The following is a 22,387-nucleotide window of genomic DNA, read 5'->3' on the forward strand; positions in this document are numbered from 1 at the left end:
AGAGGTCTAGGTAGTATGGCAGGGGCCAGACCAAATCTAGGGATACATATGGAAGCCAATTCAAAATGAGAGGGCAAAATGAAAAAAAAAAACAAACAAATGACACGGGTAGCAGGACAACAGGGTACTAACCCACCAAAGGGGAGGGTATATTTTATCTCCACAGGGAAAGAGGGGCCAGACTTCAGCCGGTGCTCCATGACATGAATGAAACATACTAGCATGAAGAAGGGAACCAATAGAGAGGTTTGAGTGGCCGGCCACAATCCCAACTACGTGGATAGTCTCCCCTCTGCCCAGAAGAATGTACTTCAGAGGACCACACTGAAACTACAGCTCAGGGAAAGGGTCATGTCTGATCAGAGCACACAGGTGCAAAGGAAGGGGGTGGAAGAGAGAGCGGGGCACATGCTGGAGCACAGGCTGGGCCACCAAGCCCTGAGGACAATATTCCAGCTCAGAGCAGCCAATGCATAGAGAGGACCATAGGGCTGGCCACACTACGTGGCACGACATCCCTCACTGACCCATAGCACTATGGGGGACAACACTGGAGACACTGGGAATTGTGTCCAATCTGACCCCACCACACCGAGGTAAAACACTAAAGGTGTGTGACAGAACAACAAGGGGAGCAGAACACTGAGTCCCAAGGGAATATATAAAATAGACTTTGGGGCCAGGAGTGGCATCTCATCACACTCCACCAGAAAACACTCCTAAAGATCAACAAACAGACCTTGAACTATTTATAGCAGTGGTTCTCAAACTTCCTAATGCCACGACCCTCGAATACAGTTTCTCATGTTGTGGTGACACACCAAGCCATAGAATTATTTTTGTTGCTACTTCATAACTAAAATTTTGCTACTGTTATGAATCGGGTGACTCCTGTGGCAGTGTCGTTCGATTCCGCCCCCCTCACGACCCACAAGTTGAGAACTGCTGATTCACAGGCTTTTCTTTTTGTTGTTTTTTTGTTTCTTTTGTTGCTTTGTTTTGCTCTGTCTTATTTTTTGTGCATACTATTATCTCTGTAAGTTATCCTCTGTCTTATTTTTTTGTGCATACTATTATCTCTGTAAGTCTATCTGGATAAGGTAGATGGGACAAAGAATCTGGAGGAAAAAACAATGGAACCGGCAGTTCCAGGGGTATCTGGGAGAGGGGGAGTTGGAGGAAAGGAAATACGTATTAACAAACGCAGTGGCAAAGGAACCAAAATCAATGGCAAAGAGGGAGTGGGAGACCAGGTAGGGCTTGACAAAGAGCAAAGTAACTAAGAGGAATTACTGAAACCCAAATGAAGGCTGAGAATGAGAGTGGGACATGAGGAAAGGAATAGGAAATAGAGCAAAGAACTAGGAGGCAAGGGGCATTTAGGGACATCTAAATACAGACATGTATACATGTAAATATGTTTATATATGATGATGTGCATATATTTATAGGGTTAGTATTAAGTTAGCAGATGGACATTGGACCTCAACTCAAGTAGTCCCTCAATGCCTGAACACTTTGTTCTATTAAACTGGCATTCCATGATCCTCACCTTCCTGATAGGATCACTGAAGACAATGCAGTATATAAGCAAATGTGGTAAAGAAAGCTTAAGATGACCGGGTATCAGAAGATAGAACATCTGGCATCTCAAAGGCTTGAAGATAAACAAGCTGTCATCTAGCTCAGAAGCAATAAAGCCCACATGGAAGAAGTACACCAACCTGTGTGATCACAAGTTGTCAATGGAATCAGGCATGAGAAATCAAAGGGGAAATTCATATCATTGTCAATGACGGGGAGTTTGGAGTGGAGACCCAAGACCCATCTGTAGGCAACTGGACATCCCCTTACAGAGGGTTGTGGGGAGGAAAGCAGCTAGTCAGTGTGCAGTATACCACTGAAGAAACATACAACTTTCATCTAGCTCTTTATTGTTTCTGCCCCCTACTACCATGATCCCAATTCTACCTTTGAAATCTGGCTAGACCAGAGGATGTACACTGGTACAGATAAGAACTGGAATCACAGGGATCCAGGAGAGATAAACCCGTCAGGACAAATAATGAGAGTAGCGATACCATGAAGATAAGGGGAAAGTGGGATAGAAAGAGGGAACCAATCACAATCATATGAGTCTGGGTTTCCACTGTGAACTCCCCCTCATTCACAATGATATGATTTTTTTCCCTTGGCATCAGCTGTTCATTTTCCCCTCCCTCCCTGCTACCCCTCCCTTATGAACCCTTGATAATTTATAAATTAGTATTATTTTGTTATATCTTACACTGTCCATCGTCTCTCTTCACCCACTTTTCTGTTGTCCATCCCCCAGGGAGGAGGTTATATGTAGATCCTTGTGATCGGCTCCCCCTTACTACCCCCTCTTCCCTCCCGGTATCACCACTCTCACCACTGGTCCTGAGGGGTTTGTCGGTCCTGGATTCCCTGTGTTTCCAGTTCCCATCTGAACCGCTGTGCATCCTGTGATCTAACCAGGTTTTCAATGTAGAATTGGGATCATGATATTGGGGTTGGGGGGGGGAGAAAGTGTTTAAAAACTAGAAGAAAGTTGTGAGTTTCATTATTGCTACACTGAAAAAAAAGGTTTTTATTGTATTTGGATCCATAATCTGTGGCAAAAACTCTCAAAAAATCCAAAAACATATTTTATTGGAGAAAATCTTCTGCAAAGGATCCACTTAAAGTGTTGAAATCAACACGGGGATCTTGGCTCAAGCCAGGCCATGGTATATGCATTACAACATATCCAATATTTTAAAGTGGACAATGAGCAAAACTAAAAATTAATTTATTTTAATTGTTTTGTTATTTGTGCAGAATATTGAATACACCACAGACAGGAAGAAGAATAAACAAATATATCTTGGATGGAGCACTAATGAAACTTTTGGCTGCTAACTGCTCAGTCAGTAGTTTGAAACTTCCAGCCACTTCACTGGAGAAAAGTAAGGCTTTCTATTCCCAGACATAGTTCCAGTGTAAGAAACCCATGGGGACAGCCCTACCCTCTCCTTTTACGCTGTTATGACTTTCAGTCCTTTCTATCGCAGTGAGTTTGTATTTTTTGTTATTTTAGTCTCTTAGAAGAAGTTCAGGAAAAATGTGATTAAAATCAAAGATGTTGAGGTATCATTCCCTCATACATGGGACATATTACAGGAATGGAATAGTCCACAGAAAAGAACATTTTTTTTTAAGTTTAACAAAAAATAGAGACACACCAGAGGGACTCTGCAGAATCCAGCTCAGGAGAGTTGCTCAGAGTGAAATTCAATGCCACTGGATTGCAGGAGGTGCATCATAAAGATAAGTAGGCACAGATCCACGGGGTTTTGAGGGGCTGGGGGCTTTTGGCTTACCTCAGTGGAAGCCTGCTGAGGCTCGACCCTAGTCCAGCTGCCGGATCTGCCTAAGCCGGGACCATTTGGAGCCTGCAGCAGGGCTTGGTCTCAGCACAGCCACAGTTTTCCCCTATCTGCCTCAGGGCAGGGACAGGAAGCTTGCGGCTCCACTGGTAGGGATCAGGGTTCAGCTACATTGTTGCTTCTGTTTGCATCTCTGCTTTATATTCCCACGCAGCCTTAGAGGGCTGCGCAGGGCTTTTTCAAGGCAAAGCCACAGCAGCAGCCGTGCCACATGGTCTGAGCAGGGACTAAACCCAAACCCCCACAGCTCTATAGGCAGGGATCAAGCTTCAGCTACACGGCGGCGTCTGTTAACATCTCTGCTCTATATCCCCCCACTTCTCTGGGGGCGGCTCAGCAGTTTTCTTGTGACCCTTCTTGGGGCTCAGCTGCGGACTACCGCTGGGGCTTGGGGCAGGGAGTAAGCCCTTGTAGATCCACAGGCAGGGAGTTGGACTCAGCTACATAGTTTCTTTTGCTTCCCTCGCTTCCCTGTACCCCTGCACAGTCTAGTCTCACTTTTTGATTTTTCTCACCCTCCTTGTTCCTGCCCTGCTCTCTCACACTCCATTGCAGACTTACGGGGCACTCCCATTGCCCTAGGGCATTTGCGCCTTGGTCACACCCAGCTAGGTGAGCTCCACCCTGCATAGATATCCCAAGGCTATGGTAAGGCCTGCTTGCTCTCCGGGGGATACTCCTCAGACTTCTCACCAGGGAGTTCCTGCCTGTGTACCTGGGGACATAAGGCAGCTCTGCCAACACTTATCAATATTCAAACCAATAGCTGGAACTTCAGCCCAGCCTCTGCAACACTGGGGCAGGCAGTTGATCTGCCATCTGGGGCACTCCCCTGATAGGGAAGCCACAGGAAGATAAAGTGGTAGGTTAATCCCATAGCAAAATCAGCTGTAGGCAGATCGAAGAAGAATTCCTATAAGTCTTCCAGAGAGAGACTAGAAAATGGCACCTGGTCCCTCAAAAACAACTCAACGCAAACAGCCATCACCTCCAACGACCTCAACGAAAAAACAGGAGAAACAAAAGGCAAAGGAAGATGTCCTGAACATAACAACATAAATAGAAGAAGCAGACATTGAGATGCCATACAAAGAAGCTCTCAGAATGGTGCTTGGAACAATGCAGGATATAAGGGAAACACTACAGAAAAAGGATGAAATGATAGAGGAGATAAAGGACATATACCAAAGGAAAATACAGGAGCTTAAGGAGCAGATAATGAAAAACAATAGCAGAATCATGTTCCTTGAGAATCGATTGGAGGAATCAGAGAACCGCATCAGTGTCGTGGAGGACAGCCAAGCAGACTTTAATAAACGTGAACAAAAATCCAATAAGAGCATCAGAGCAGCCGAAGAAAACCTAAGAGCTTTGTCTGATGCTATGAAGCGGAACAACATTAGAATTATTGGCCTACTGGAGGAAGACACAACAAAGAAGTCCTCTGCAACAATAGTGAGAGAATTCTTGGAGGAAAACTTCCCCAGCCTAATGAATGAAAACAAAGCAACCATCCAGGAGGCTGAAAGAACACCAGCACGACGGGACCCCAAGAAGAAATCACCAAGGCACATAATAGTTAAACTTTCAAACTTTGAGGAAAAGGAGAAAATCATGAGAGCAGCTAGGGAAAAGCAAGCAATCACATATAAATGTTCCCACATAAGGATATGCTCAGACCTATCAGCAGAAACTATGAAAAAAAGGAGAGAGTGGAGTAACATATTCCAAAAATTGAAAGAAAACAACGCAAATCCAAGAATACTCTACCAGCCAAATTATCGATCAAGATCGATGGAGAAGTAAAAGTCTTCCCAGACAAGGAAAACTCAAAAAATACGTTACAACAAGCCCAGCCTTACAAAAGATCCTCGCTGACTCTGTATGGGCAGAAGAACAACACTCACCAAGCACAAATAAGAGACCAACACATAGAACAACCTCACCCAGAGCACAACAAAGAGAAAACAGACCCCAAGATAGCAATGGCTTAAAGATGGAAAGAAGTCAAGAATGATACACACACAAAACACACACTAATGATAAAGGAAAGTAGGAAAACTCCCAACACAAAAAGTATAAAAAGGCATCACAGAGTCCGCACATGGAGATAATAACCCTGAATATCAATGGCCTGAACTCAGGCATTAAAAGACCGAGACTAGCAGAATGGCTTAGAAAACACAACCCATCAATTTGCTGCCTACAGGAGACACATCTCAAGGCTACAGACAAAAATAGGCTGAGAATCAAAGGCTGTAGAAGGACCCACCAAGCAAATAGCAATACTAAAAAAGCAGGGGTTGCAATCCTTATCTCGAATAAAATTGACCTCAATGTGCAAACCATAAAAAGAGATGAGGAGGGACACAATATAATGCTCAAGGGAATGATAGACAATGAACCACTAAGCATTGTAAACATATAATCCCCGAATGAGAGACCAGCTCAATACGTGAACCAAACACTGCAAAAGATTAAGAAAGAAATCACAGACTCGACAATTATAGTGGGTGACTTCAACACACCACTCACTGAGAAAGATAGATCACAGGGAAAGAAACTCAACAAGGAGAATAGAGAGCTAAACTGTTATACACATCAGATAAGACCACAGAAGAAGAGATCAAAAAGGTGGTACCCTTCACAATAGCCAAAAACAAACTGAAATATCTAGGGATACACCTGACTGAAAGGAAAAAAAAGATCTATATAGGGAAAATTATAGAACACTATTACAAGAAACCAATAGCGACCTCAACAAATGGAAGAATATTCCAAGCTCTTGGATTGGGAGACTTAATATAGTTAAGATGTCAGTTCTGCCAAAGGCACTATATAAGTTTAATGCTATCCCGATACAGTTATCATCATTTTTCTTCAAAGAAATGGAAAAACTTATTACCAACTTCATATGGAGAGGGAAGAAGCCCAGAATTAGCAGAGAACTCCTCAAGAAGAAGGACACCGTGGGAGGGCTTGCTTTGCCTGACTTTGGCACATACTATGCAGCCACAGTTCTCAAAACGGCATGGTATTGGTACAATGACAGATACTCAGACCAATGGAAAAGAAGTGAAAACCCAGAAATAAAAGCATCAGCATACACACAGCTGATCTTTGACAAGGGCCCCAAAGAGATCAAATGGGAAGCAGATGCCCTCTTTAACAAGTGGTGCTGGAAAAAATGGATATCAACATGCGGAAAAATGAAGCAAGACCCTTATCTCACTCCATGCACAAGAATAATCTCAAGGTGAATCACAGACCTTGAAGTTAAACCCCAAACTATTAGGGCCATCAATGAGGGAATTGGGACCAACCTGAGAACTTTGGCTCAGGGAATACACATGCTATCAGAAATAGGGAAGGACACAAACACAGAGGAGGCACAAATCGACAAATGGGATATACTGAAGATAAAACACTTGTGTACATATATCTAAAGAATTCACCAAGAGAGTAATCAGAGAGTCCACAGACTAGGAAAACATCTTAAGCAATGACACATCAGACAAAGGCCTTATTACTAAAATCTACAATACTCTGCTAGCTTCCAAAAAGAAAAAAACCAATTGCCCACTTGAAAGGTGGGCAAAGGACTTGAACAGAAGTTTCACAGGCGCAGAAATCCGAATGGCCAACAAACATATGAGAAAATGTTCCCGATCTTTAGCCATAAGAGAAAAGCAAATTAAAACAACAATGAGGTACCACCTGACACCCTCAAAGGTAGCCCAATTCAAAAAATCAGAAAGCAACAAGTGTTGGAGGGGCTTTGGGGAGACAGGAACTCTCATCCACTGCTGGTGGGACTGTAAGTACGTACAGCCACTATGGAAATCAATCTGGCAATACCTAAAACAGATGGAAATAGAGTTACCATATGACCCAGCAATCCCCCTACTGGGCATATACCCAGAAGAGGCAAGAAACAAACCAAGACCAGACATCTGTGCTCCAATGTTCATTGCGGCACAGTTCACAATTGCAAGGAGCTGGAAGCAACCCAAATTTCCATCAACTGACAATTGGATTAAAAAACTGTGGTATATACATACAATGAAGTACTACGCATCACTAAAAAGCAGTGATGAATGTATGAGGCATATAGCAGCATGGGAAGAACTGGAGGATATCATGCTAAGTGAGGTAAGTCAGGCACAAAAGGACAAGTACAACATGAGCCCGCTGAGGTAAGAATTAAAATTTTTTTAAAAAAGCAAAAGTGGCATAGGGAAAAAAGCTACTGTATACAAACATTTTAGGGGTGAAGACTGTGTAGTATGGAAGAGACCAGATCAAAACCAGGGATGTACATGGTAGACAATGGTGGAGGAGGTTGGGAAAGGTAAACAAAAGGATGAATACAAGAAAGAAAAGGGTAGTGGGTTCATTGGGCATTAACCACCCAAGGGGAGGGTATTGTTTATATCTCCACAGGGAATGTGGGACCAGACTTCAACCCAGTGTCACAAGGTGTCAATGCAATATCCAGGCGTGGAGTAGGGAACCAGTGGAGAGGTCTGGGAGGCTGGCCCCAGCACCATAAATTAAGTGGATTCCTGCCCCTCCCCTGAAAAGAATTTGTTCCAAAGGACGACATTGACTCTGCAGCTCCGGGAGATAAACATATCTGATCAGAGCACATGGGAGAAGATGAAGGGGCAGGAGGAGAGAGTGGAGCACATCCTGGCCCACCAGGCCGTGATGATGATGTTCCTGAGTAGAGCAGCCAGTCCACAGAGAGAACAACATGGCTGGCCCCACTATGAGAAATGATGCCAATCAGTGACTAAGGGCGATACAGGGGACTGCACCGGAGACACGGTGTGGGAATTGCACCTGACCTGATCCCACCACACCGAGGCAAATCACTGGGGAAGTGCAGCGGAACAGCAAGGGTATGGAGTGGCAAGGTCCCCAGGGAATGCTGAAAGGGACTTTGGGGTCAGGGCGTGGTGCCCCAACAGACTGGACTGGAAAACGCTCCTAAGGGCCAGCAAACGATCCCTGAACTAACTACAAGCTTTTCTCTTGTGAACTGTTTTGTTTTGTTCTTTGTCAGTGGTTTGTTTTTGTTGTTTTGTTGTCTGGTTGTATACTGTTGCTTTGTTTTCCTCTGTCTTGTTTTCGTGCATGTTAGTGTCTCCACAGGTCTGTCTGAATAGCACAGGATGGATGAATTATCTGGAGGAAAAACAACGGGACCGACAATTCCGGGGGGACTTGGGGTGGGGGGGTGTAGGGGGGTAAGTAAGTGGTGTTAACAAACCCAAGGACAAGGGAAAAACATGGGACCCCAAATGGTAGAGAAGGGGGAGTGGCAGGCCTGGTGGGAAATGATCAAGAGTAAGGTTGCTTAGAGAAGAGGTATATTCTAGCCCCGGTGGTGACGAAGCATGGTAGTAGGGCAGTAGGAAAGTCAAGGGAGATGGAGGAAAGAGCTAGGAGTCAAAGGGTATTCATGGAGGTCTAGACAAAGACATGTACATGCAAATATATATAGGAGGATGGGGAAATAGATCTATGTGTCTATATTTATAGGTCAAGTATTAAGGTGGCGGAAGGACCTTGGGCCTCTACTCAAACACTCTCTCAATGCATGAATACCTTCTTTTATTAAATTGGAACTCTATGATGCTCACTCTCCCGACACAACGGTTGGAGCCAAAGTGGGTGAACAAGTAAGTGTGGTGAAGAAAGCTGATGGTGCACGGCTATAAAAAGAGATAGTGCCTGGGGTCTTAAAGGCTTGAAGGTGAACAAGCGGCCATCTAGCTCAGAAGAAAAAAAAGCCCACATGGAAGAAGCACACTGGCCAGTGCGATCACGAGGTGCCAAGGGACCAGGTTTAAGGCATCATGCAAAAAACAAACAAACAAACAAACGATATAAGTGTGTGTATGTAAGTGTATATATGTGTATATGTATATGTATACATGTATATATGTACCATATTAAATGAAGGGGGAAGTGCAGAGTGGAGACCCAAGGCCCAAGTGTCGGCCAATGGAGATCCCCTCATAAAAGGGTTTAGGAGAGGAGATGGGTTAATTAGGGTGCGAGGTAGTACCGATGAAGAACACAGCTATCCCCCAGATCCTGGATGCTTCCTCCCCCAACTACCATGATCCGAATTCTACCTTGCAGGCCTGGATAGGACAGAGGCTGTACACTGGTACATATGAGGGCTGGAGGTACAGGGAATCCAGGGTGGATGATACCTTCAGGACCAAGGGTGTGAGGGGAGATGCTGGGAGAGTGGAGGGTGAGTGGGTTGGAAAGGGGGAACTGATTACAAGGATCCACATGTGACCTCTTCCCTGGGAGAGGGACAGCAGAGAAGCGGGGAAGGGAGACTCCGGATAGGGCAAGATATGACAAAATAACGAGGTATAAATTACCAAGGGCACATGAGGGAGGGGGGAAAGGAGAGGGAGGGGAAATAACACAAGGACCTGAGCAAGGTGCTTAAGTGGAGAGCAAATGCCTTGAGAATGATTGGGGCAGGGAATGTATGGATGTGCTTTATACAATTGATGTATGTATATGTATGGATTGTGATAAAAGTTATATGAGTCCCTAATAAAATGTAAAAAAAGAAAAGAGGAGAAAAAAATGATTAGGGCAAAGACTGTACAGATGTGCTTTATACAATTGATGTATGTATATGTATGAACTGTGATAAGAATTGTATGAGCCCCAATAAATTGTTTAAAAAATAATTAAAAAAATGTTTATCTAAACAAAAAAAAAACAGAACCACCTTCAATGGCTATATTTTAACAATAGGGTATAGTTTAACAATACAGGGGCTAATTATGTCAGGCATTGTGGACGTAGTGAAAGACTAGGCAGGATTTCCTTCTGTTGTGCAAAGGGTCATTATGAATGAGAAGAGCGTCTACCAGTCTAAGTATCACCATCCATAAAAAAATAATTCCCACATATTGACCAACTGGATACAATACCATCAGATTCATTCTGTTAATGAAGCCCTGAGACTATTACATTTCTAAACCGTGAGAGAGCGAGCTCAAGCTCCCATTTTTAGAAATCTATAGAAAATGTTTCACTGCATGAAGTCAAGAAAGTAAATTGTAGGGCTGAAGAAATGCTGACACTAGACAAACAGATAATCCACGTCCTCTGGTAGAGCTTTATATCCAGACTCTACTCAGGAAGTTCTGTTGCCCATCCCAATGGACCCAGTCCCAAACTAGGAGGTTGACACTTTACACAACCAGCCCCAAGTCACGTAAGGAAGATCATCCCAGTAAACCAGTGCATTATACCATATATACATTTGATAGCAATAGCTATCACGAAGCTTTATGAAGTCCCGTCTTTGTTCCCCTCCCCTGTCATGCTCTCACATTATAGACAACCCTCAGTATTGGACATAGTTTTCCCCACAAGTCATATCTAACCTTTATCTGGATAATGAAAATACCCTAGGCATCTTTAATACCATTTTGTAGCTCAAGGTTCTTGAAGTCAAATTAATGCATTCTTTACATACAAGAAGCAGAATCTAGGAAGTTTGGAGTTGGTTGAATGAATTTTTTTTCATATACCAGCCAAATGTTGAAATCTTTCCTTGTCGTGCATAAATGTGAAAGATAGTATTCCCAGGTTTTAGCTCCCTCAACTGGACGATATTTCTCTCTGGCACATTTGTGAACTGAAACTTAGCAGTAGATAATGTTGAGTAGGCTGTGTCAGTTTCTTGGCCTACACTTCTTACCCTAAGTGGTTCCTCGTGGCCTCAAAACCATGCTACAATCTGAGTGTTTACATTAAATACAGGACCCACTCTAAATTTAGGGTACACTCTTCTTTTCTTCAGTCCTCTTAGTTGACATTAATGTCAGACAGGAGATATTTCTTCATCTCAAAGGATGAAAGGCTTCCAGTTCTTCCCAAAATGAAAACAGTGAATCTTAAGTACTGTATAGACTTGGGAGTTAAATGCTTAGGTTGAGGATTGATCTATATTGTTAAAGGTTGACCTATAGCATTAAACCACACAGATGAATTTGATATCACCTTAGGTGATTTTTCAGGCACAGCATATTATTTCAGTCCAAGTCAATGAATTCACTGTGTCAATTGTTTTTGTGCCATTAAAACACTAGTATTGTAGTTAAAAAGTAATTTAGAAAAGTATGATATATGATCAATGGTTTTGTTGCTGTTTTTATTTATTGTGCACTGTTTCTAGTAACAATTATTTCTCTTTTTAAAAACCATTTTATTGGGGGCTCATACAATTCTCACAATCCATACATACATCCATTTGACAAGCATATTTGTACATGTGTTGCCATCATAATTCTCAAAACATTTGCTTTCTACTTGAGCCCTTCGCATCAGCTCTTCAGTTTTCCCCTCCCTCCCAGCTTCTCCCTCTCTAAAGAACTCTTGATAATTTATAAATTCTTATTATTTTGTCATATCTTACACTGTCTGACATCTCCCTTCACCCACTTTTCTGTTGCCCATCCCCCAGGGAGGTGGTTATTTTTAGATCCTTGTAATCAGTTGCCCTTTTAGAATTATTTCTTTCCATTTATGTTTTAATTCATCTTTATATTTATTATCTGAATTTACCACAAACAACCCCTTGCTTTCCAGAACTTGGAAAGATTTTTAAAGAAAATCCCCCCATATTTTAATGATCATTTAACTAAAGAATCAGAAATTATTTATACGTACTTTAAGTAGTAGTCACACACTTGTTCATGTTTCTTTCTTTCCCACTATCTCATCCAGCTAATTACTATACTTTTATGTGTTGATATCAATGTAAATGTTTCTCTTACTGTGACATTCCAACAGATTCTGAGTTTTCCATCAAAGTTCATCCTGCTCCAAGCCCCTTGTATCCCATGGAAACTATATAATATTTAGAGTGTGTGAACAAATGTGTATGGTAGGTGGAGCACATTTAGAAGCCCATAGTAATAGAGTGTGATACCACAGTAGAGTGTGGCAACCACTGAAATATGTTTTAGAGGTGGACAACAAGAGAGAAAAGGAAATAAGCAGGAAGTACTAGAGGGGACTTGGCTAAGGCAGAGACAACCTTAACAAGAATACAAGGCCAGGGGGAGGTGTATTTTCTAGTCTCTACAGCTCTTCTGTTTTAAGGATGGCCAATGTTAAAGCTTTTGTGAAAGACAGCACATTACCAATAAGGAATGACAATGTGTAGATAGAGAGATGATGCTAAGAGTCAAGGTGAATGAAGGAAGAAGCTTAAAAGTACATGAGATGAACGAAGGTAATGGCTGATACAGTCACTCTGTTCCTGGCTGTGGAGGAGAAATGCAAAGCCCTAGACTTTAGGCACAAGGTGGATAGCAGCACGGGGAAACTCCAGGGCGAGGTCTTGTGACTAGCTCTCAGAGGGTCTCTGCAAGCCTGGGGTTATGACCACTTTTAGACAGCAGATGGAGCAACAGCAATCTAGTTGAGAGGAATTACCAATAGGTGGAAGAAGGACAAGCATGATGGTAGGGTAAGTAGGAAGGTAAAGGAAACAGAAGAAAGGTCTAGGAAGCAAAGCTATGGATAGTGGTATAAGCATAGGTCTGTGCATATGTAAATACATTAATTCTGAAAAATAGAGGTCTTCACCTACATGCATAAATTTATAAGGCAATACACTAAGAAAGTAGATGGACTTTGGGACTCTGACCAAGCCCTCCCTCAATGCAAGAACACTTTGTTCTTACAACCTGACCTTCTTTGATGCTCACCATACCAGCATGATCACTGAAGACAAAATGGGTGCATAAGCAAATGTGGTGAAGAAGGAGAATAGTGCCTGACTATCAAAATATATACCACTTGAGGTCTTAAAGGCTTGAAGTTTAAAAGTGGCTGTCTAGTAGAGAAGCAACAGGCTCACATGGAAGAAGCCCACCATCCTGTGTGATCATGGGGTGACAAAGAGATAGGGTAATAGGCTTCATAAGACCCCAAACAAGCAAGCAACCCCCCCAACATATTGCTGAGAATGAGGGGGGTTGTAGTAGAGACCCCACATATATCTGTAAACAATGGGACATCTCCTTACAGAAGGGTCACACTGAAAGGATGAGTCAACCCGGGCACAGGATAGCACTGATGAAACATAAATATTATTAAGTTCTTGAGGCTTCCTCACACCCCACTATCGTGACTTAAATTCTGCCTTTCCCTGCGGGCTTGACTGGAGCATGTGCACAGGTGCAGAAAAGAGATAAGAGTTCACAACATACCGAATCCAGGAACAGGAATGGGATCATTGATACCAGTAGGGGAGGCGAAAGGCAGGGAGGGGAGGGGATGTAGGGGGAGTCAATCACAATGATAGACACATAACCACACACACACATCTCGGGAAGAAACACAGAAACCATGGGGGAAGCGAGATAGCAGTCAGTGCAAGATATGAAAATAACAATAATTTAATAATTATCAATGGGTTACAGGGGTGGGGAAGAGGTAGAGAGGGAATAAAAGGAGCTGATGCCAAGGTGTCAATGGAAATTAAATGTTTAGAAATGAATGGAGCATGTGCACAGGTACAGAAGCATATGTACAAATATTACGAACTATATGTACAAATATTCTTGATACAATCGAACTATTGATTGTTATGATTTCCCAATAAAATTATCTTTTATGAAAGTACATGAGATGGATTAAGGAAAGAGATGACTTATCATCCATTCTGTCATCTTGGGCTAGAGCATGGATTTCAAGCTCTCTAAGTAATGCTGAGAGATAGCAAATGACACAAACAGGGAGAGGGCTTATTGCCTTAGGTTCTAGGATATCCCATCCATAGTCTTGGTCTTCTATGGAGACTGGATTAGCTAGTGTCTGGCCTGGAGCTTGAGAATCATGCTTAACCAGGAACTTGGAGGGAGGAAAACAAAATGAGTGTGGTGGCGAGAGGCTGTGCTTCGATAAAGGAGGGCAGCATTAGTCTGAGTGGCTAGTTGGACATCACTGGCACAGCCCTTTTGCAACCCCCAGGGTGTTTCTGAAGGCAGAGGGGTGTGATGTTGCAGTTATAGGATAAAGCGTGAGGGTTAGGGCCCCTCTAAAACTGATCTGCAAGTCATGCTAATAGACAGATGCACAATTTGTTTTAGACTCTCTTATGCCCAGTCACCATGCATTTCTGGAATCGCCACGTCATCATTCCTCTAGGTCTTAAGGACAGCCTTCCAGCTCAGGGCTCTGAGACAGGTTGGTTTCAGAGCAAGGTTGGCTTCAAGGTCCCTCCTTGATCAATATTCTTAATCTAAGCTTGACTAAGTATTAACTTCTTCTGGAAAGACTGTTAGTTTATGGAAAATTATAAAACAACTAAAAGGTGATAATAAATTCAAAAGATCAATAGATGCATTTTACTGGATAAATCTGCCTAACAAGGCCCCTGTACAGTGTTAAAAAGCAATGATGTTACTTTGAGGACTAGGTTCACCTCACCCAAACCATGGCATTGCCAATCACCTCATATGCATATACAAGTTGGACACTGAATAAGAAAGAATTAAAAAGAATCAATGTGATTGAATTGTAGTTCATGGGCTTTCAAATGGACAAACAAATCTGTCTTGGCAGAAGTAAGATCAGGGTTGATAGATAGAGGTAAGGAGGAGAGTGTTCACATGAAATTGTTTGGACATGCTGTCAGAAGTGACAAGTCCTTGCAGAAGAGTATTTTGTTTGGTAAAGTAAAGGGACAGTGAAAAATAGGAACCCCTCAGCTACATGGATTGATACAGTGACTGAAGCAATAGGTTCATTCTAAATTGTGAGGATGCTGCAGTGCTTGGCAGTGTTTCATTCCTTTGTGCACAAGGTCCCTGTGAGATGGAATGGACTCAATCAGAACAATCAACTAAAAAAGCCTCAGAAATTACTAATCAACACGCAAACAATGCACAAAATACTAAATAGTTAGTTACGTTTACAAAAGTTATTTCCATGTTATCAAATGCCTGAAAGCTCAAGAGACATTCACTGGAATATAAACTTGTTAAAAATCAGGAACAGGTTTCTTTTGTTAAAAAACATAGTAAAATAAAGGTGATGTAATACCAAGGTGATGCAAAAATCACTGAGGAAGTGCTGCCCCTCCTTGATTTATACCATTCTTCTGCAGGTTAGGTAAAGGACATTTTCTAAGATCCATACAGCATGTCATATGGCAGAGTATTTTCCAAATTGGGGCTCTATTGTGAGGGCATCACACAATGACGTAGGTGTTAGTGACTATCTGTCTGGCAAGGGGAGTGTAAATCATGTAGTCTTCCAAACTGAGTCAGCTGGAAGATCAGAGGGTCCAGCCAGTGCATGGGATCAAAGGTAGTTGAATGGGTCTTAGGTTGCTTACAGGGCGGTAATCAATTGAATCAAAATAAAATTCCAGGAGAAACTTCTAGTATAATCAGACCATAGATTAAAGCTTAATACAGAGTACTGATATGGTATGAATAAACACCACTTTATTGTTTGGTAGTTTAAGTTCAAGTTATTGAGTGTAAATATAACAATGGTTGTGAGAGAACACTTACCAATACTTCAATACTTTCTCTTTTTTAAAATCATTTTATTGGGGGCTCATACAACTCTTACCATGATCCATAACATACATCCATTGTGTCAAGCACATTAGTACATTCATTGCCATCATCATTCTCAAAATATTTTCTTTCTGATTGATCCCTTGGTTATCAATACTTTCTATCAGACCAGTAAATACTCTTGACACCGATGTCAGATAATGATACTGCAAGAAAACTGTAGCCCAATACTGATAATGGATATTCATTAAAAATTCTTTAAAATATTTGGAACTGATTCAGACAATATATTATAAGGATTATGTACCATGAGTAATTGAAATTTGTCCCAGAGCATATTTTACATAAGAAAATAAGCACTGGAATAAACCCATTGCCAGAAAAGAGGGTCAATTGTCTAAGTAGGCACAGAAAACAAAGTAAGAACATTTAAAAAGTCAAAGGCATTGGGCCTCAACTCCAGTCTTTCCTCAAGGCAAGAATACTTTGTTCTAATAACCTGGCATTCTGTGATTCTCACCTTCCCAACAGGATTGCTAAGGCAAAAGGGGTGTATAAGCAAATATGGTGAAGAAAGCTGATAGTGCCCAGCTATTATAAGATATAGCATCTGGAGTCTTAAAGGCTTGAAGTTAAACAAACGGTCATCGACCTGAGAAGCAACAAAGCCCACCTGGAAGAAGCACACCAGCCTGTGTGATCAAGAGGTGTCTATGGGATCAGGTATGAGGAATTAGAAGACCCCAAACAATCATATAGATGTGAACAAAGGGTGTCTGATTGGAGACCCAAAGCACATCTGTAGACATTAGACATCCCCTCACAGAGGGGTCACAAGGAAAGAATGAGCCACCCAGGGTACAATAAAGCACCAACAGAACACATAACATTATTTTATTTCTTTAAAGCTTGCTCCACCCTACTATCATGACCCCAGTTCTATTTTGCAAATTTGGCGAGACCAGAGCATGTACACTGGTACAGATAAGAGCCCTCTCCATAACACATGGAATCCAGGAGAGATAAACCCCTCATAACAATAATGGGAGTAATGATACCATGAAGGTATGGGAAAGGTGGGGCTACAAGGGGGAGAAAGGGGAACCGATTGTAAAAATCATCATATAACACTCCCCCAGGGGAATAAACAACAGGAATGGGTGAAGGAAAATAGCAGATTGTGTAAGATATGAAAACAATAATAATTTAAAATTGATCAACGGGTCCTGAAGATGGGAAGGTGGTGGAGGGAGGGGAAAAAAGACGAGCTGATACCAAGGGCTCAAGTTAAAAATATATATATATATTTTAAAAATGATGATGGCAATGTATGTACAAATGTGCTAGATAAAATTGATGTGTGGATTGTAATAACAGCTGGAAGAGCCCCCAATAAAATAATTTATTTTTAAAAAGTAAAAAGCTTTTAAAGTTTGAAAAAAAACTACAACTGTAACATGAAACAGGTATAGTTCAATATGCTAATATACTCATTAAAAAAACACCAGCAAATATCATTCTTAGAGGAGAGAGAAACTACCCCACCACACTTAAGAAATAAGATAAACATACATTTCCATTTTCAATACTGTATTGAAAATTCTATAGTATTTTCTAGATACAGCAATCATAAATGGAATACTCTTTTAAAGGAAGAAAATAGGCTTCCAAAGAGAATAAATACTAATTCCTCTAATCATCTCAAATTAATGATATTTTACATAACAGATTCCAAATATACCACAAATACTACAGGTAATAAATAGTTTAAAAGTTGTCAGCTACATTTCAACACACAAAAATAATTTTTGGCATTGAACTCTCTAACCATTAACTACTAATCTCCAAATTTGAAACCATTAACCCTTACACCTTAATATGCTAAGTGTGCTTACAACACACTAATAACCTCCTAATGCACTGACCCCCTCAGTACATGAAAAAGCCCCTTACCACTCAGAACAATTTACACCCTGAGCATCCGCTGACACCCACAACAAACTTAACATGCTTAACAAATTCTACCACCATACACTCTTAACCTAGGCTAATGCATTTATACCAAGATTTAAAACCAGGTCAAAGATTTGAATATATTTTATAACCTGAAACCTAACTTCATGACCATAAACCTCAAATTCAGAAATCCAACCCAGAAAACAAGAATCCTTAAACCATAAATCTACATCCTTATACCTTAACACATAAGCCCCTAATAAACTCCAAACGCAATCTGTTAGCCCCTAATGAACTCCAAACACAACCTTCAAAACATAAAGCCCTTTAACATGTCCACTAACATCTGACTCATGACACTTAATTCCTATTTCTATTTCTTGGCAATTGTTTTTGAACTTGGAACACTGATTAATCCCAGGATTTAGATGCTAATCTTTAAGTACAGATTCTGATTTTAACACACTACAAGCCTAAACAGAACGCCAAACCTAATCCATCAAAAAACTCATGTTGCTAATTATGTGTATGGAGCTGTCTTCTCTCTCAGATTTTACACAAATGAGAACTTGGGTAGGTTGGCAGGCAAAACTAAGACTCACAAAAACATTTTCAGTTAATTTTAAGTCATTTGCATCTGGTTCAAGGAACTTAGGAAAACAAAGAATGTTATATAAAGTTTAAATATGACAAACAACATCATGGTCAAGGACTACCACAGGTCGCTTGTTGATCTCTGATCTACTGTGTGCTGACCTCAAGGAGTCTTTTCTGCTGTTAGACATATGCAGGGATGTGATCCAGTAAGCAAGATGCCTGAGGGTTGAATAGTACTTATCACTAATTTGTAGATCACTATTTAACCTGGTTTATCCCCGGAGGATAGGGTGAAACCATGTTAAATAAAACAAATTACTGCTTATTCTGTCATCGACCCCCTTGTTCTCCTCATTCCCAGGGGACACTCACATCACCAGAGATGGAGGAGGTAGCAAATTACAGGTGCTTACCTTGGAATCCATGACTCCACTTTTCAAAATTGATCTTGGCCTTTCTCTCAGACCTAGGAAAAAAGACTCAGAGGAAGAATTTGCACATCCCCTTTAATAGTGAGAGCTGGCAACCCTAAAATATTTGGGTCCATGTCTTTTGGAGATTCCTGTGAGTTAAAGTCTTAAGCTCGCAAGACATACTGCAAGTAGGAGCTCTGTTTTCACCCCAAGCGGGAAAGGTGTCAATTCCAGAGACACCTGTGTGTCCAGTGCCAGGAACTGCCACTCACAGCACACTGGGGCTCTCCATCATGAAGACACAAGTCCTCGAAGAGTTCTCAGGAGAACAACAGCGGACCAAGCTCTCTCTGATGCTTGCCTGGAAATTAATACCTTTGAGTTCAACCCCAGGAAGTTCCACAGGCAAACCGGAATGTTCCTTCCTGAGCCTGTCTTACATGTCTACTGGCTGAAAGTACCTGTCTTAAGATAGGGCCCCCTCCCCAGGTTCCAGGGTCTCTTACCTTTAGGACACACAAAACATCCAAGCACGGATAATCCACTGTCTTTCCACACAGCATACCCTGATCTGAGATCCAGATCCACCCCAATCTCAGCACCTTGAATTATCTGCCTCACCTGGGTCCTGCGAGTGACCTGTGGAATAAAGCAGGGAAGATAGAGACAAGTTAAATCACAATCACCTGTAATTACTTCAGCATGATTAGTAAATCAACAGCTGAAGACAGGTTAGACCCTAGGTAGATTGGTTTACATTGCTGTAGGGAGGCATTCTTAGCTAATGCTTGGGAGCCCCGGGAACATTTTCGCTCACACACTCACACACACACACGCATGCACGCGCATGCACAAACATTCATTTAAATGGTAGCAGACAATAACTTATCCTAAAGAGAATGGGGAGCCTAAAGGAAAACAAGAGACAATGGATAATATTTAACATCAAATCCGGCCACAACTAAATCCCACAGCCTACCACTGTGTTCTCTATATTTGCTCCATTAGAAAATGTAATATTTGCTGACATTTTTCTGTTAACCTCTATTATCAGATTAGGTGTGTTCATTAGTAAATTACCTCTTTGGCAAACTTCACTCTTCAGTGATCAACCTTGATCATCCTTTATGTTTTAAATATGTTTTCTCACTCTTCAGATTTTAACTGCTTAAAACTTCACATTTTTTATTTATGAGTACTCAGAGGGCATTATACCATTGTGGTAGAGCATAACAACTAATGAAAACTAATTGACAGTCTTGGGTCTTAAAAACTTGAAGGGAAGCAAGTGGGCATCTAGCTCAGAAGCAACAAAGCCTAAATGGAAGAAGCACACCAGCCTTTGTGATCACAAGGTGCCAAAAGTATCAGTTATCAGGCATCAGAGAACAAAAATTCATATCATTGCATTCTCATCTCCCCGATAGGATCGCTGAAGACAAATGGATGCATAAGCAAATATGGTGAAGGAAGCTGATGATACCCAGCTATCGAAAGATATAGCATCTGGCGTCTTAAAGGCTTGGAGGCAAACAAGCAGCCATTTATCAGAAGCAACAAAGCCCACATGGAAGAAACACACCAGCTTGTGTGATCAGGAGTTGTCAAAGGGATGAGATATCAATTATCAAAGAACAAAACACTGTGTAATTGTAAATGAGGGGGAGTGAGGAGTGGGGACCTTAAGCCCATATGTAGGCAAATGGGCATCCACTTATGGAAGGGTCTCAGGGAGGAGATGAGCCAGTGAGGGTGCAGTGTAGCAACCGTGAAACACAACTTTCCTGTCTAGTTCCTAAATGCTTCCCCCCCACACACACACACTCCCCCACTCTCATGATCCCAATTCTACCTTACAAATCTGGCTAGACCAGAGGATGTACTTTGGTACAGATAGGAACTAGAAACACAGGGAATCCAGGATGCATGATCCCTTAAGGACCAGTGGTGATCATGGCAATACTGGGAAGGTGGGGTGGAAAGGGAGAACCGATTACAGGGATCTACATATAACATCCTCCATGGGGGATGGACAACAAAAAAAAGTGGATGAAGGGAGACGTCGAACAGTATAAGATATGACAAAAATTTATAAATTATCAAGGTTTCTTGACTAAGAGGGAGAGTGGGTAGGGATGGGGGAAAATGAGGAGCTGGTGCCAGGGGCTTAAGTGGAGAGCAAATGTTTTGAGAATGATGAGGGCAAGGAATGTACAAATGCGCTTTATACAATGGATGTATGTATGGATTGTGATGAGTTGTATTAGCCCCCAATAAAATGATTAAAAAAAGAAAACCAATTGACTAATTATAAAGTTTGTATTGGCTTAATTATATCTTTTTAGTCTGTTTCTCATTTGAGGATATTTTAATGCAGTGAATTCACAACGGATGGTAAGTTATTTTATATTCACAGTTATTGGCAAAAACAAAACCTGGTTGACAGTGTCTAGAGGCCATCTGATATATTTTGCTGGGAAAAAATAGTATATTTAATTTTAAGGTATAAAATAAATAAGTAATGTGTAAATATTGTGGGGTTTCCCCCTAAAAATCCAGCGAATTGCACTTTTTCAATAAAACACACATTTTCATCTGTACAGTTTCCACATCAAAACAAGATTTTCCAAATTAGAGTTTAAATATTTTAGTTGTATCAATATTATTGACATGTTCAAAGAAAGTTTTGAGTCGATGCTTACGAATGCTCAGTTTAAAAATTTTTAAGAAGACTGATTCGTGGATAATATTTTCTCAAGTTAACATTTACTGGAATTAAGAAAATCTGTGGGAGACTCAAATCCCATTGGTAGGCAACTGGGAACTCCCTTGCTGAAGGATTTTGGGGGGAGATGTTCCAGTCAGTGTGCAGGGTAGCAATGACGAAACATATAACTTTCCCCTAGTTCTTTTTTTTTTTTTCAGGTAAATTATTTTATTTGAAACTGTTTTTTTTCTCCTTTTTTTATTATTATTTTTTTTAACAATTTATTGGGGCTCATACAATTCTTATCAGAGTTCATACATATACATACATCAGTTGTATAAAGCACATCTGTACAGTCTTTGCCCTAATCATTTTTTCTCCTCTTTTCTTTTTTTACATTTTATTAGGGACTCATACAATTCTTATCACCATCCATACATATACATACATCAATTGTATAAAGCACATCCATACATTCCCTGCCCCAATCATTCTCAAGGCATGTGCTCTCCACTTAAGCCCCTCGCATCAGGTCCTGTTTTTTTCCCCTCCCTCCCCACTCCCCCCTCCCTCATGTGCCCTTGGTAATTTATACATCGTTATTTTGTCATATCTTGCCCAATCCGGAGTCTCCCTTCCCCCCCTTCTCTGCTGTCCCTCTCCCAGGGAAGA

This window comes from Tenrec ecaudatus, chromosome 17, assembly GCF_050624435.1.
Source record: "Tenrec ecaudatus isolate mTenEca1 chromosome 17, mTenEca1.hap1, whole genome shotgun sequence".
Taxonomy (NCBI): Eukaryota; Metazoa; Chordata; class Mammalia; order Afrosoricida; family Tenrecidae; genus Tenrec; species Tenrec ecaudatus.